The sequence below is a fragment of the Grus americana genome, chromosome Z (genome assembly GCF_028858705.1).
Source record: "Grus americana isolate bGruAme1 chromosome Z, bGruAme1.mat, whole genome shotgun sequence".
Classification (NCBI taxonomy): domain Eukaryota; kingdom Metazoa; phylum Chordata; class Aves; order Gruiformes; family Gruidae; genus Grus; species Grus americana.
Window position 1 is genome coordinate 22,592,673 of NC_072891.1, and position 14,466 is coordinate 22,607,138.

General features: G+C 38.5%; 1 protein-coding gene across 1 annotated transcript in view; it reads left to right on the top strand.

Moving 5' to 3' along the window:
• Positions 1-14,466, top strand: part of NDUFAF2 (NADH:ubiquinone oxidoreductase complex assembly factor 2) — a 77,132-nt gene that overhangs the window by 535 nt on the left and 62,131 nt on the right. The gene's annotated exons all lie outside the window — the stretch shown is intronic.

The window sequence follows — 14,466 nt, forward strand, 5'->3', positions numbered from 1 at the left end:
TGCAGCTGCTGAGGGGACCGGGAGTGGGCCCGTTCTGTGCGACACCCCTCGAAAACCACGTTCGGTTTCCTCGTTAGGCTGATGCTCCGGTGCAAGAAAAAACCCCTAAAGCCAGTCATCAAAAGATTTTAGAGTGTAGCTATCACCCTGTGGTTGGTAGGTAGGCAGCAATAAACAAACTGACTCTTAATAATGCAGAGCACATCTGGATATCTTTTTAGATGAATTCATGTACGTTTGTTTGGTGCATTCCTCAGGAAAAATAGTTTTCTAGGTTTCTGCTGGTGTTCCAGGAGCCTGGGTGCTCCTAGACCATATCCTTACATCATTGTACAGATGGCTATGCTTATGCTGCACAGCTATGTATAATTTATTGATGGCAGCTTCCCTGAAGGTGTCCAAGTGCACGTGCTGCAATGTTTTACAGACCTGTTTTCTCTCCCTGCAGAAGCTTGTTTATCTGCTTGCTGTACTCATATGTTTTGTATGACTGCATCAACTGGGGCACCCCCAGGCTGTGGAGGCTTTCTACCTGATATTCTTCAGAGTACAAGAAGAAACAGAAGATCTGAGGCTGTGCAGTCACTTATGTCAGTACCCTTCCTAAAGGGAAGGGAAGGAAGGGGCACATGCCTTCCCTTCAGAAGCATGTAATGTCATTTGGAGATATTTTGCCTTCAGAGCAGTTCCCTTGACTTGTTTTGCTGTGCAACTTCATGAACAGTGGGCGGTGACTTAAAGCCAATCTGCTCAAATAGGTGTCTGGGAAGGTGATGTGCCCTCTCTTTTGTCAGCAGTGTGTTTTTCCTCTGGATTAATATGATAGTGTAACGCTTCCAGGCTTCCTGCATCTTGCTTGAAGCTTTTGGTGTTCTCACTGTTGGGGTTCATGGTGACTTTGAGGGGTGTACAAAAAGCTGTGTCTTCTAGCATATGGGAAGTAGTAAAAAAAATTTCTTGTGTGTGATTATTGAAGGGTCAGTCTTTATTTACCAGTAAAAATGACTTGTTTTATCAGAGATGCATGCAGTCTTTTTCTGGATATTTGAATTTATGCTGGCATGCCTTTTACAGTGAAAGCCCTCTGCTGAGACTTTAAGACTGATCTCTGTATTTAGAACTTTACAGTAGTTGTAGTGCCAGTAAGAGGGCAGGGGAGGTGGGACATAGCTATTGAACTCAGCAGGAGTACAGTGTAAGAGGCTTTTAAAGTTAGTAATGAATTGAAATAATTGTATTGCAGTAGCCTTTATGTTTCTCAGTTTTTCTTCAGATGAGCTGTAGGAATACTGAGCATAAAACTTCAGAAGTGAAGTTGTGCTGATTTTGCTTTGAGCAGGGAGGGCTGGCTCTTATATGCTTTGCAGTTGCAACTCTGACTTCTGTGAGTGAGAAGAGCGCTTCTATAGATATTAAGGCTCTCACAGAAGTGTATTTTAGTGATACAGGTGACACAATGCAGGTCTACTGTGAATTTTCAGTACTTCTCTGTAGATTTTCCTCTTGTCATTCTTCCACTTGTCTTACTTTCTTTGTCTTGATCTGTTGAAAGTTTAGCACCACCAGCTTGCACTGATGCAATGTTTTACTGCCACCAAAAGGGAGAGATTTCTTCCTCTTTTTTTCTTTCTCGTTGCTGCTAACTTTTCACTGTCTTTTATTTGACCTTCCTAGAGAAAACTTTAATAGTAGAATGAATTCAAATGACTTGATGAAGAATAAATTGTAAGCTAAAACTGGCACAGAAGTGGGAATCAAGATGAGCTGTTAGATAGCATAAGGTTATACAAGATGTCCTGAAACAAAATCAAGAGCTAAAACTTTTACAGAGTCTCTCATACTTCCTCACCATATTCACCTCAGTTTTCCTCTGCTTTCTAGTAGTTTGCTATTAAGCTTTTTAATTCCTCGAGCTGATCCAGTCAAATGCATGTTATCTGGGAAAAATAATGTATTTTTAAAAAATATTAAAAAGCAGAATAAGAAAAAAAAATCTAGCAAAGGGCTGATGTTTTATTCACTCTTCCTGTGCTTCTCTTCTATCTTTGGAATGAAAGTAAGGGAAAGGTTATTACAATTTTGCTTTACAAACTGAAATTTGAGATATGCAAAAGTAATACTACATCTTCCATAAATGTGTTCATTCACAATCAGTTAATTCTCATTCTCCTTTTTTATGTAAGTAGAGAACAGGAGAGTGCATATGAGAAATACTACTACTAAAATTCTGTGTGAAAATAGTACTTTGAAATTTCCGTTTTCTGTTTAATTTACTGATGTGTATTTGACACTGTGCATTAGCTGCTGCTTTCGATGATCTAAAAAACCATAACCCCTCAGCATCAGCAGAATGAAAGAACTCTGAATGAAGTCAGCAAGACTTCCCCACAGGAAGAAGAAATTGATGGTGAAACTTTTTCATGGAAGTGTTCAAACTTTGGTTTTTATTCTGTTGATTTCTTGTGTATTATATTAATTGGTGGAACTCACTATTACAATCAGACGCACTTGACCATGAGACGTGGGGTGTAACAATCATTAGAAAGTGAGGGAAATAAGTAGAATGAAAACAGCTTACTTCAGGAAAACAGGCTTCAATAAATTCAGAAAATGGATAAGGAGAGATCCTGTGAATGTCTAAATAGACCCACTACTCACTAAATAGTGTGTGGGACAATTCATACCTGTACCTCCTCCAACTGTTAAAGGCACAAGTACAAACTATCCTGATGTGGGTGAAGGCTAAGAAGTATAGCAATAAATTAACCTGGCTAAATCATGAGTTTTTAATGACCTCAAACGAAAAAACCCTCCATGAATCAGGCATGGGTGCTGGAAAAATAGAGGAACAAATAGTAACTCATAAGTATATTCACAAGGTAGTGAGTGAAAACCAATGTGAAATTGTTGATTTGACAAGACAGGTTCTTATTGTAATTGTTTTCTGAGTGGACAATACTTTGATGTTTTTTTAGACCTTTTTGTGTGCAAAATTTAAGACTGTGGATTACAAATTTGCTATGTGGGTGCATAACAGGTTGGAAACTGTTCTTGGAATAGTCAGAAATGTTACCCTGTCAGCTGGAGGGGAGTATCCAGAGGGAACTGCTAGCTGTCTGTCATATTCCAGAACTAATTGATTTTTGTTAGTGATTTGCATGATGAACAAGAAAATATTTTTATTAAATTTGCAGGTCAAACTGTACAGGAGGAAACAGGGAGTAGCTGTGAGCATCTTATGGCAGGTCAACTGTCGTACGATTCAACTGTGAGGCATCAGCTGAGGTCAAGCCTTGCTTATTTCTAAACAAAGAGCATACAATTTAGTGGTTAAAGGGCGCTCAGAAAATGGGTCTACACAACTGACAAACTTTCTGTAGTACAGCGTGTATTGTATTAGTACTGCTATAAATTTCATTTGTGTGTTCTCTTAATTTTGATACCCATTTTCTCCCTCCATTTCCACCTTTCCAGACCATTATCCACTTTTCTTGCAAAACGGACTTCCTCATGAGTGTGTGTTATTCTTATCGCAAGATACAGCCTTCCCTGAACCAAGCCAGCCTCTTGTGGCAGTCCCTTGTGACTTTGGGTTACTTGGATATAGGAGATTCTGTATCTGTTCAATTTCCCCACCCACTGGTGACTCATTTTGGCTGTAATTTGTGCTTTTACTTCTGTGGCTGAGGATAAATCAGTTTATTCTGTCACTGCCCATCCACTGGCTAGGGAAGCGATCGCAGGCGGTTACACTCACTGCCTTGGGCCGTGGTGGCTACCTTGCTCTCACTTTTGAAGAGCATCCTGTGCTTGTCACACTTGCGTACAACGGGGTCACACCAGGACTTGGGGGCATTTGAAACTTGGAAAGAAGTTTAAAGATACAGGATGGGGAAGGAAATTTATTTTAGTCTGTAGAAAATAAAGTGTACACATACTGAAGATTTCTGAAGCTCATTTTTTAAAGAAGTTAGGAATTTACAAGTGTGGAGTATAACCGTATTGAAGCAATGCTGTCTTTTTAAGTGTTGGAGAGTATTATTTGTTGCACATTATGAAAATCTGCAGCAAACATAGTTTATGCCTTACCCCGTGTCCTAGCCATAGAGTGACCAGTGCAGGATGGGAACAGCAGTAGAAAGAAAATGAATTGCAGAGGAAACATTGTAGAGAGACTCAGCTGTTGTGCTGCTTTCTCTTTTATGCCCTAGACGTGGCAGGTCTATCAGGACCGAGACCTGTGGCTGGGCTTTGTTTCAGACCAGGATGGCCTAAGCAGTATCTATGCCTTCCTGTGCTTCAGACGAAAGCTGGCTGACAGCTTTCTTTTGCCCTGCCCGGTCCTTGACAGGGGTTTAGAACAGAAATACATGGAGCCTATGGTGCAAAGAATTAATGTTTAGTTTCAGCTGTGAATTGCTCCCTTCTACACTCAGTCTGGAGTGCAGTGTGCTCTTGGACCCTAGGTCATTGTCTGTCTGCATTAGCAGGGAGTGGTCGGAGCAGATCAGTGGATCCAAGTGGTTGATGTTGAGTTTCCTCACACCTCCATCATATGTGATTCAGGGTTTACTTTGGATTAAATTCAGTCCTTTTCCAAGGACTGAATGTCTACAATACATGTAATTTGAAGTTCTCAAAAAGGTAAAAAGTGTTAATTAAATTGCCTTGGTGCCTAATATCCTGTTAATTTTTGAAATGTTTTATGAGTGAGGATTTCTTCTTAAAAAAAGCAAGTTGTGCATGCAGAAACTACTTTGAGATCCAAATCAGCACATGGTAAATCGAGGCACCACAGGATTCAGTACAAAGCAACACTTGCTTTGGATCACATCACTACCGTAGGCATAGTCTCACAAACATCATAATATCTGGGATGTCCGGGTCAATTTCAAGATGTAGCGACTGTACCCTGAAACCACTGTTGCCTGTTTGTAGTCACAGGAAGGTTGTCTTGCATTCCTGATTTTGACTTGTTTGTGAATAAGTAGGTTATTAGAAGAAGAGCTAGCAACTTGAGTGTGTTTCATTGTGGTGTAGGGAATCATGGGAATCATTGCGGAGATTTAAACAGTGGTATCAGCTGTCAGTGACAAGCAAAGGAGCTGATTTTTAACAGGTCTTCTGCCTTATTTTAAAAAGGTGTAATGAGTAATGGCAAAAAAATTTTGAGCTTGCAAGGGTATCATGGTTCTGCTGGGTGAATGTAGAAAGGATTGGCAGTTTGGAGAGAAAAGAAAGGAAAATGTAAAACTGAGCTGTTTGAGTCTGGTTGTGTTAATTCTCTTGAAAGAGAAAAAGTGAACATTGGAAGTCCCTAAACTGTGAGAATAAGTTAGTAGATTCACTAAAGAAAGTAACTGCTAGAAATAGAAAAGGACGTAAGAATTCAGGTGTCAGGACAGAGGGGTAAGACCCTGAAAAAGGAACCATTCTGCCCACAGGAATACAAAAGAATTTAGAATTACAGTAGTAACTTTTCTGAAAAGATGGACCTGCAGACATGGTGGGACTGAAGGTACATTGTGTAATGTTTATCAGGGACTTTTATTTTCAAGTGGGAAGAAATTACCATCTCCAAAGTGAAGTCAAACCTTCAACACTATGGTGAGGTAGGCTCATTTGGAAGAAAAGATGATTTTGTATTTAATGACATTCTGCAGTTGGTATTTTTTGCAAAATTACCTTAAAGTGGTGAAAGTGATTAAACAGCACAACTGCACCTTGCTTGTCATGAGAGGTCCAGCATAACGCATTAACTCTGAGATGACTTTTCAGTTGCCAGTCCTGAAACTGGATGTGATAGAAGATGCGAATAGACAGTTGGGTAGTGGTGATTGATGACTCATTTCAGTATCTCAGGCAAGTATTTCACTAAACAGGCTATATTTATCAATGTAATGCATTTATTTTTCTTATTGTATAACATGCTGTCAGGACATTGCCATAGCTTTGCTGCATGATGAATTGTTCTTGCTGTAGAACATGGAGTGATATTTAAAATGTTCATATTTTTTTTTAATTACAAACCAAATTCCTCGTACAGTTTATGCATTTATTACAACAAAATATATCTTACAGGAAATAGGTGATTCCATTTTCCCACTGAAAATAATTTATAAAGACTCTTAATAACCAATTTATTAAAAAAATGCAGGAAGATAAGAGCCACTAAATATTTAAGATCTGGTATATATTTTTCATCTTTTCTAAAGATGATTAATGGGCAGCTTATATTTAAACTTTTCCAATATCTTCATTTGTACTGTCATCTATTGTAATGATTAAGAGTTAAAAATGAGTGCTCTCTGAAATGCCAGCCTATGCAAGTTTTTATAGGAACAGTAGATCAGCAACAAGAGGGTAGTTTCTTTAAAAGATGATGTATCAGTGCTAAAAGTTTTAAGGTTCCCTTTGGGGAAACAGCAGACTCAGGTTTGACTTGATTTGGAGCTGCAGCTTACCAGGAGCAGCTGGAAAAAGCCTGAAGCATTCTGTATCTGTACGTTTTTATATGTTGTATAAACTCTGCATTATGGGACATATGTGGCCTGAGACTGGGATGATAGGAGCTTTAAGAAGGAAACTGGCAAGCTAAACATGTTTCTCAGTATTCTTATAAATACCATCTGAAACGAAAGCGGCATTACCAAGTTTCAGTTGTAAATTTTGTTGCTAACAATTGAGTATAAGCACCGAGTTCTGTGGGAAAGCTTTTGTTCGTGTGAAACGCCCACTCAGGTTCGCAAAAGAGGCCTGTACCTTGTGAAGTCTTTTTCTTAACAAACCACAAATGTGGAAATAAGAAAGAATCTGTGTAAGGAAAAGATACTAATTGCTCAATTGGTGAAATATGTAGTATGTCCTAAATCTTATTGAATCCAGACTTCAATAGAAATGTGTAATTTTAAAATGAAAGTTAGAAAAATGTACAATTCTGTTGAGATTAAAGGAATCTTCTGTGATTGTTTTTGTAGCTGCTTGCTTTCTGTTTTAGATGGTGGCATGTTGCCTTCCTGTGCATCGGAAGAGTAGAGGAGAATTCCTACTTTTTTTCAAAATTTGCTATTAAGTAACATTTTATGTTGAAGATTAGACTGAAACATTCCTGTAATGCTTTATAGCAAACAGGTTAGAGTGGAAGGGGCAACATCTTATCTCCAAAGCTTATTTTCTGAGGTCAGAGGTATGGTTTTCTTTTGACTCTTGAGTGTTACCTTCCTCGCTAACAGGAATGAAGTCTGAGGAAGAGGCAGAAACTCATTCTGATTGTATGAAGCATTCATAAACTGATTATCAAGTGTTGCAGATAATTGTACAGAATATTGCTGAACATGAAATAGTTTTGCAAGCTAGTTTTTCAAGTGTTGGTGGAAAGCTAATAAACTGATTTTATGTGTCTAATTCTAAGATACTAAGGAAAGACAGAATTTGAATTTTGATTAATCAATATGAAACAAAATTTTAGAATAATTATTTTGGATATGGAAATAAGTGTATTGAGAAAGTGTTTTTATCCAGATACATACTCTCATGCAGTAAGAGCTGGCAGTTACATGTTTGTCCAGATGGTGGCAATGTTGCTTCAGAGGCAGTGCATACTGACAGCTCGCTGAATATTCCTTTCTGGTGAGACTACGTAACAGAGAAACCTAGTTCTAAAATAATTGTGTGTATGTGTGTTTGTACAGAAATAAAACTCACATTGCAGACTGCCAGCTTCTAGGACAGTAATTCTGGAATGACAAAATAGCTTTTCAGTCTGGGTGATATATTATGCAGCAAAGCAATTACCCTGTGAAGAGCTCACTGCAGATTATAAAAGCATTAATATTTGAAAAACAGTGTTTGGGTGCAGTGATATGTTTTTCCTTCAGCTGCCAGAAATGAATTGACAACAGGCATGGTATGTTAATCTCGCTGACTTGAAAACCAGGAATAGCAATAAGTAGTCATATGGACAGGCAGTAACTTGCACATTATCTGTTGCTACGGCCAGGTTTCATTTTCAGTGTGTATATTGATACTAAACTGAGATGCTAATCTTGTTGAATTTTGCCTGCCAGTATTGAGTTTTATATGCTGTACATTTGTTACTTTTAATTATTGTAGGTTTGGTTTGAGAACTTGTTTTGATTCTTTCAGTAGAGATGTGGAGGTGTGTGATGATTTGGGTTTTTTTTTTTTTGAGGTCTGTTTGATGGCCAAAAATTAGATAGTAAAACATATATATTTTTCATTTCCTGGTGTTATAGCTTTCTTTTTACTGTGCGTAGAGAAATAAACAGTGAAGTGCCGGACAGATACATGCTTTTAATAGCTGGAAAAATCTTACTTGATTTTGTTAATCCTGCTGACTTAAACAGCTGTCACCTGCAGGGTTCAGAATAGCAGCCCTTTTGGTGGTTGTTACAAACATATTTCATTAGGCATATCTTCTCTAAGAGTTAAAATTACCATAGGGTGCCGTATTGTCTTAATGAAGTTGCTTGTGCTTTGTTTTCCTACCTGTACATTAAAAAGTGGTGTGACTCACCACTACATCATACCATGGTAGGTTAGCACAGGTGAGCCTGTTGTGGGTTCATGGTGGCAGGAGATGGACAGCTGTCCCAGAAATTGAGCTTATGAAACCGCCAGCAGTCTTGCCCGTATTTCATCCTTGGAACATGATCACTACAGCTATGAGTGTTGCAGACATGATCATTGTATCAGTCAGGATTGTCGGCATATTATTATACCTGCTTTATGGCTAAATTCTGTCGCTTTTAGTTTCATTATCCTGAAATATAAGGAAAATTCAACTTATTTTTCTGGTTCAAAAGAAGGGAAAAAAAAATCATTATGTAAGAGCAAATCACCTACTCTGTATAAAGCTTTAGAGTTTGAAATTCTACTGGCAAACTAAAGAACAGGTGTAATATATAGAAGAGACTTGAAGTATGTCTGTAGCTGGTACAGGAAACATTTTCTAATATGTCTGTATAATTAATGCCAGCTCATTATTTATATGAATTTGGATTAACAAGATTATAAATACTGTCCAAATGCTTTGTTAATTGTGATTGTCAGATGAAAATTTTTTATGTCCACTTTTATTGGTACATTATTTGGTACGTCTTTTTAGAAATGGTTTATTACTGCAAAATAAGACTAGAAAGAAAATTAAATCATTTAAATAAAAGTGCAGGGGCTGCATTATTATTTTAAAAAAGAACATAGAGTAGAATGGTAAAGAGCTGAACAAAACAATGCAGTTGAGAAACTGTAGTAAAAGAGAGGTTAAATAAAAGGAGCTGAGCAAGGTTGTCATGCTACCCTGTGGGCCACTGTAACCTTTTCAGTTTCTCCTGAAGAACAGAGAAGGTGGTAACGAATTAGGTTTGACTTCTGCTTTGTACAGTAAGTTTTTTGTATTCTTTATAGATCTTTAAAATACCAAATAAAGCTTCTGTCATAAGAGGCTTCATGGTTTTAAGGTCAGATTTGCAGAGATAAGAGCTGGTTTGCTTTGAGGAGAGGGAAGAATCAGTTTCATGCTCTGCCTCTGGGTACAGGAGTTGTGCAGAAAGGAGGAACACTTAAAAATGAGCATGACAGGTTGAGGAAATGGAAATGATGAAATAGGAAGGTAAGATCTTAGTTTCTAGGTATCCATTATTTATGGCCATGTGTGTATGAAACACATGGTGCTATCATTTCATCCTTCTTGAAGTCAAGGACTAATTTGACTAGCCTCCTCTGTCTAGACGATTTGGAGGCACCATCAAGGGAGTAAGAAATTTGCTTCTGATCAGGAGAGGCCAAAGGAAGGATGCATTCTGGCAGCCTTCTGCAGGTGGTAGTCAGTGCTGTAGGACTTGAAAATGTCACAAGCTTTGGAACTCAAGAAGCATGTGGGCTGATGGATGTTTTGTACCTGTAAGAGGGATATTGAACTCGGGGATGAGGAAAAGCTGCTCCACAGAACTACAACCAGAATGGAAAGATATATAGCACTGTGCAGCACTGCAATGTCTGAAGAGCATCCTGAAGATACTAGCCACAGCAGAGTTTAATCTGGCAGAACTAATGCCCTTGAAAGGGGGTCACATCTGGTCACTGATATCCAGTGAGAAAGTGAAAATGGATGTTATTGAGAGTGGCATCACCTCAGCCAAAAATGTTATTTATTATTATAGTTAATAGAGAGAATAAGGGAGCACAATTATGTAAGGGTCCATTGCTTGCATGTCGTCAGTATTTGTACAGGGGTATCGTTTGGAAGTATACTGGAAGAAAATGCCTGTGCTTCTACGTCTAGTAGCCTGTCTACATTGGCTTCAGGTTTATTTCAGTCTTGCAGCAGAACTTCATACACAAATGCACAATTTCGAAACACCATACTTTTCTAAGCAACTTAAACTACCCACACCCTCAATAGTAGGAATACATTCCTGTCAGTCATTTATTTGTTTCTCTATAAGAAGAAAGCAAAAAGGTCCAGGAAATAAACTGAGGCTTTTCTTCCAGCGCTATAGAGTAATTGTTTCTCTTCTACTGAGGAATCTTAAATTAAGATGATCCGATGAGGCAGCTTAGAATAGCAGAACACTACCAGTATTTCCCAGCCTCACAGTCCTGCCCACTCCTTTTTCAGCCTTATCCATAAACAGGATTCATATTTTTTCTCCCTTTTGCTTAGTGTGTAGCAGTGACTCATTAGTGTGGTCAAGAATGCTCAAATTTAACAGTTGTAACAGGAAAATACTATGTAGTGAAGACATGAAGATAAATTAATCCAGCCCGGTTGTTCCTTCATGTTTTGTTGTGTAAAAAATTAAATATATCTCCCATCTCCATTTGGTCAGAAATATTATTTTATCATGTTTTACTGTCTGGATCAGGATGCACCACCCCAATGACTCACAGCAGCCCAGGTGAGGGTCTGCCTGGAGCATGGGAGGAATTCATTCAGGAGCATGGTTCATGTTTGATTAGTATAAAGGTTAATCACGTAGATTGATAATGAAATTTACTGCTGCACTGTTAAACTTAAGTGAGCTGAATTGTTGGTATTGTTTCTCTGAATGTATGGAGCATGAGAGGAACTTAACATCTTTTTAATTCATCATCGTCAGTACCATAAATTGGCATTCAGAGAAGACTTCCTTTTGTAGCCTGCCGGCTGCTTCTGCAGACTGGGTGATTAGGAATTGAGCAGGAGGGAAATAGAGTTCCCAGTCATGCAGAGTGGCAAAATCTGTGGCTTCCAATAGGATTGCAGTCAGCTGTCTCAAGCAGATGCATCCAGCAGTAGGGTACTAAAGGAACACTTGTTTTGCTCTCATGACCAAACTGATCACAAAAGATTTAATTTATTTTTTAAGACACGGCGAGAAGTTTAGAAGGCACAACTTACAGTAGCAGTGCACGTGGAAAAAACACGGGCAATTTAAAAAGACCTTGCAATTTAAAAGAACTTCAAGGATAGTTGTTTAAGATAAGCCACGTTTTTGGTAGCTATTGTGAGGGTGTCATGCCATAGTTCTATTTGCTTGGTCCTTGGAACACTACTTCACTTTAGATCGTCTTGCGTCAGGTATTCTCTTGTTGGTGGTCCTGTGTCCTTAGTCAGAGGTGGTCCTTGCTACTACTACTTCAGACCAGCATGAGGGCATGGCACAGTGAGTTTGGCGTTAGCTTAATTTGTTTGTATCTAGCAGCTTTTCTTGCTTCCCTATCAACAAGCATTCATCCTATGTTGAAAGAAATGAGAAAAAAAAAATATGAAGTTATGTGCTATTCAAGAGCTGTGAAAGATTCAGGCCGAGCAAAAGTTATTACCAGAAGACTCTGCAAAGGCTGTTTCAAAATTATGGCTGAAAGAAGTGTTACAGTTGTCTCTTTAGCCATCAGATCTTGCCTATTTCTGTTGGAGAGGTGGTAACTTTTTCTAATATACTAGCTAGAAATTGAAATATTGAATGGTGGTTGGTATAGTCATCACCATATTGAAACAACTGAATATTATTTTAAACTTAAGATGAACCGATCTTCTAGAAGCTTTAAAAAAGTTTGTCTTGATATAAACAACTGCTAATTGTGGGACTATGAATAGTTAATGATATGACTTTCTGTCCTGGTTTCGGCAGGGACAGAGTTAATTTTCTTCCTGGTGGCTGGTAGAATGCTGTGGTTTGGATTTAGGATGAGAATAATGTCAATAACACACTGATGGTTTTGGTTGTTGCCAAGCAGTCAAGGACTTGTAAGCTTCTCATACTGCCCTGCCAGGGAGAAGGCGGGGGCACCCAAGAAGCTGGGAGGGGACACAGCCAGGAGACCTGACCCAAACTGGCCAAAGGGATATTCCATACCATATGATGTCATGCTCAATGTATAACTGGAGGGCTGGCCAGGAGGCAGGGCAGCTCCGGAACTAGCTGAGCATCGGCTTCAGGTGGTGAGAAATTGTGCTGTGAATCACTTGGTGGTGGTTGTTGTTATTATTATTATTTTCTTTTTCTGCCCTATTAAACTGTCTTTATCTCAACCCACAAGTTTGCTTTTTTTTTTCCCCCCCTTTTCTATTCTCTCCCCCATCCCAGTACGGGGGTGGTGAGCGAACGGCTGGCTGTGTGGTTGTTTTAGCTGCAAACCGGGCACTTACGTAATGTAATGTAACAGTTGTAATATATCTCTTTCTATTTTTAGTCAGTAAAGAAATGTTAGTTAATAAATGATAACTTGAGTATGGACAGAGCCATCTGTTATGCTTTCTCTTTTACTACTACTTTTATTTCAGATTTTTAAGAAACCAGACTTCGAGTGTTTTTCCTTAAGAAATGAGAAGAAACTGATTCTGTTGAAGTCAATGACAGAACATCAGTTGTCTTCCAGAATTTCACCTCTCCTTTTGGCATTCTTGCAAAATATCTACTGAGAGAGTTCTGTATGTAAATGTGTACTTAAATTAACACGTGGCATGTGATGGCATTTAAACTGATTTAAAAACGCAAACTGTAAATACTTGATCTAAGCGATATGCTAGTAACACTGCCAAAAAATAAACTGTTCATGGTTCCATTTTGTGCGAAACTACCTGGCTATAGTAAAATTTACATCCAGGTTTATTTCCATGATAAAGTAAATATCTGATATGATAGATAGTAGAAGCTAGTATTTCTGTCAAAAAAAGGCAGAGTGGTCCTTTTCCTTTGTCTGGCTGCTGATGTCTACCTTCTAAAGTTGGTGTTTCCCTCTTTCTTGTTACAAGTGTTTGTGCAGCCTCGTGCTAGATCTGTCATCTCTGTAACCTAGCGTGCTTTCTTTTTTCAGCAAGTGTAGTTACCTGGTCTGGTTCACGGCACAAGCTGTGCAAGTACAACAGTCTAAGGGAGCAAAAGCACAAGAACAAGACAAGTCTGCTATTTTCAGTGGCTCTTCTAGCTTGAAATGCTAGTTGAACTGCTTATCCAGGTTCACTGTGAAGTAATTCTAAAGAATCAAGGGCTGCACTGTTCATTTTTACCTATCTGTAAATAACTAGTGGAGATTTGCAAACTACTGGTATTATTTTTCTTAGCTTATATTTGTAATAGCATTGAGAACTTCGCCAATGTTACCTTATCATACAAAGCAAAATTCTGAATTAAACCTGTATAATTATTATAAAATAATCAAAAGTGAATTTTTAGAAATATGTTGTGGTTATTATCTTATCTGGCTGGGATAGAATTTTTTTACTTGGTGTAATAGTTTTGTATCTTTGTGAGAATTTCTTTACATGCAATAGAGACGTTTATTTGTCCGTGCTATTAAAACATACTTGTATCGGCATATGGATATTTCCTCATTAAAAAAAAAGTTTGCTTAGTCTATTCCTGATTTGAGAACCAAGACTACAGTATCCATAAACAAATCATGGCATTGCTTCGGTGTGATGCACCAAAATTTCCTAGGTTGCTCTTAAAATAATTAAGTGGGAAAATGACAGGTAGTTTATGAAATCAGCTGTTTTGTGAAATTTCTGTCATCTCAGATCAAAAAGCTGTTTCTGAGCCAAAGCTAGAAAATGGACAGCTCCTGGATTTGGGTCTGACCCAGATATTAATAGTATGGGATAAAGTCCAGAAAACAGGAGCCAGGATCTCTTGTGAAGGTGAAGTAAGGTGACTCGGTTGATTCACGTAAGTTTGCTATTACTGAAAGGGAGAGATCTTGTTCTTTCTTTACCTTTTCTCCCTCGAGCTGGCAGTGGCACTCATGAGACCTGTTGCTACACCAGTTTAACTCGACAAAGTAGAAAAAGGGGAGCAGTTGGTCCATGAGCTATGAAGCTGGGACAAAGGAGCAATGTGGAACCTTTGGGATAAAAGTGGGGTGGGAGATTGGTGACTATGGGTGGAGGAACCCAAGAGACGTGCCAGAGGAACACATCCCATCTTCTGTAGCTTAATCTTCAGTGTTCTTACAGGATTACCT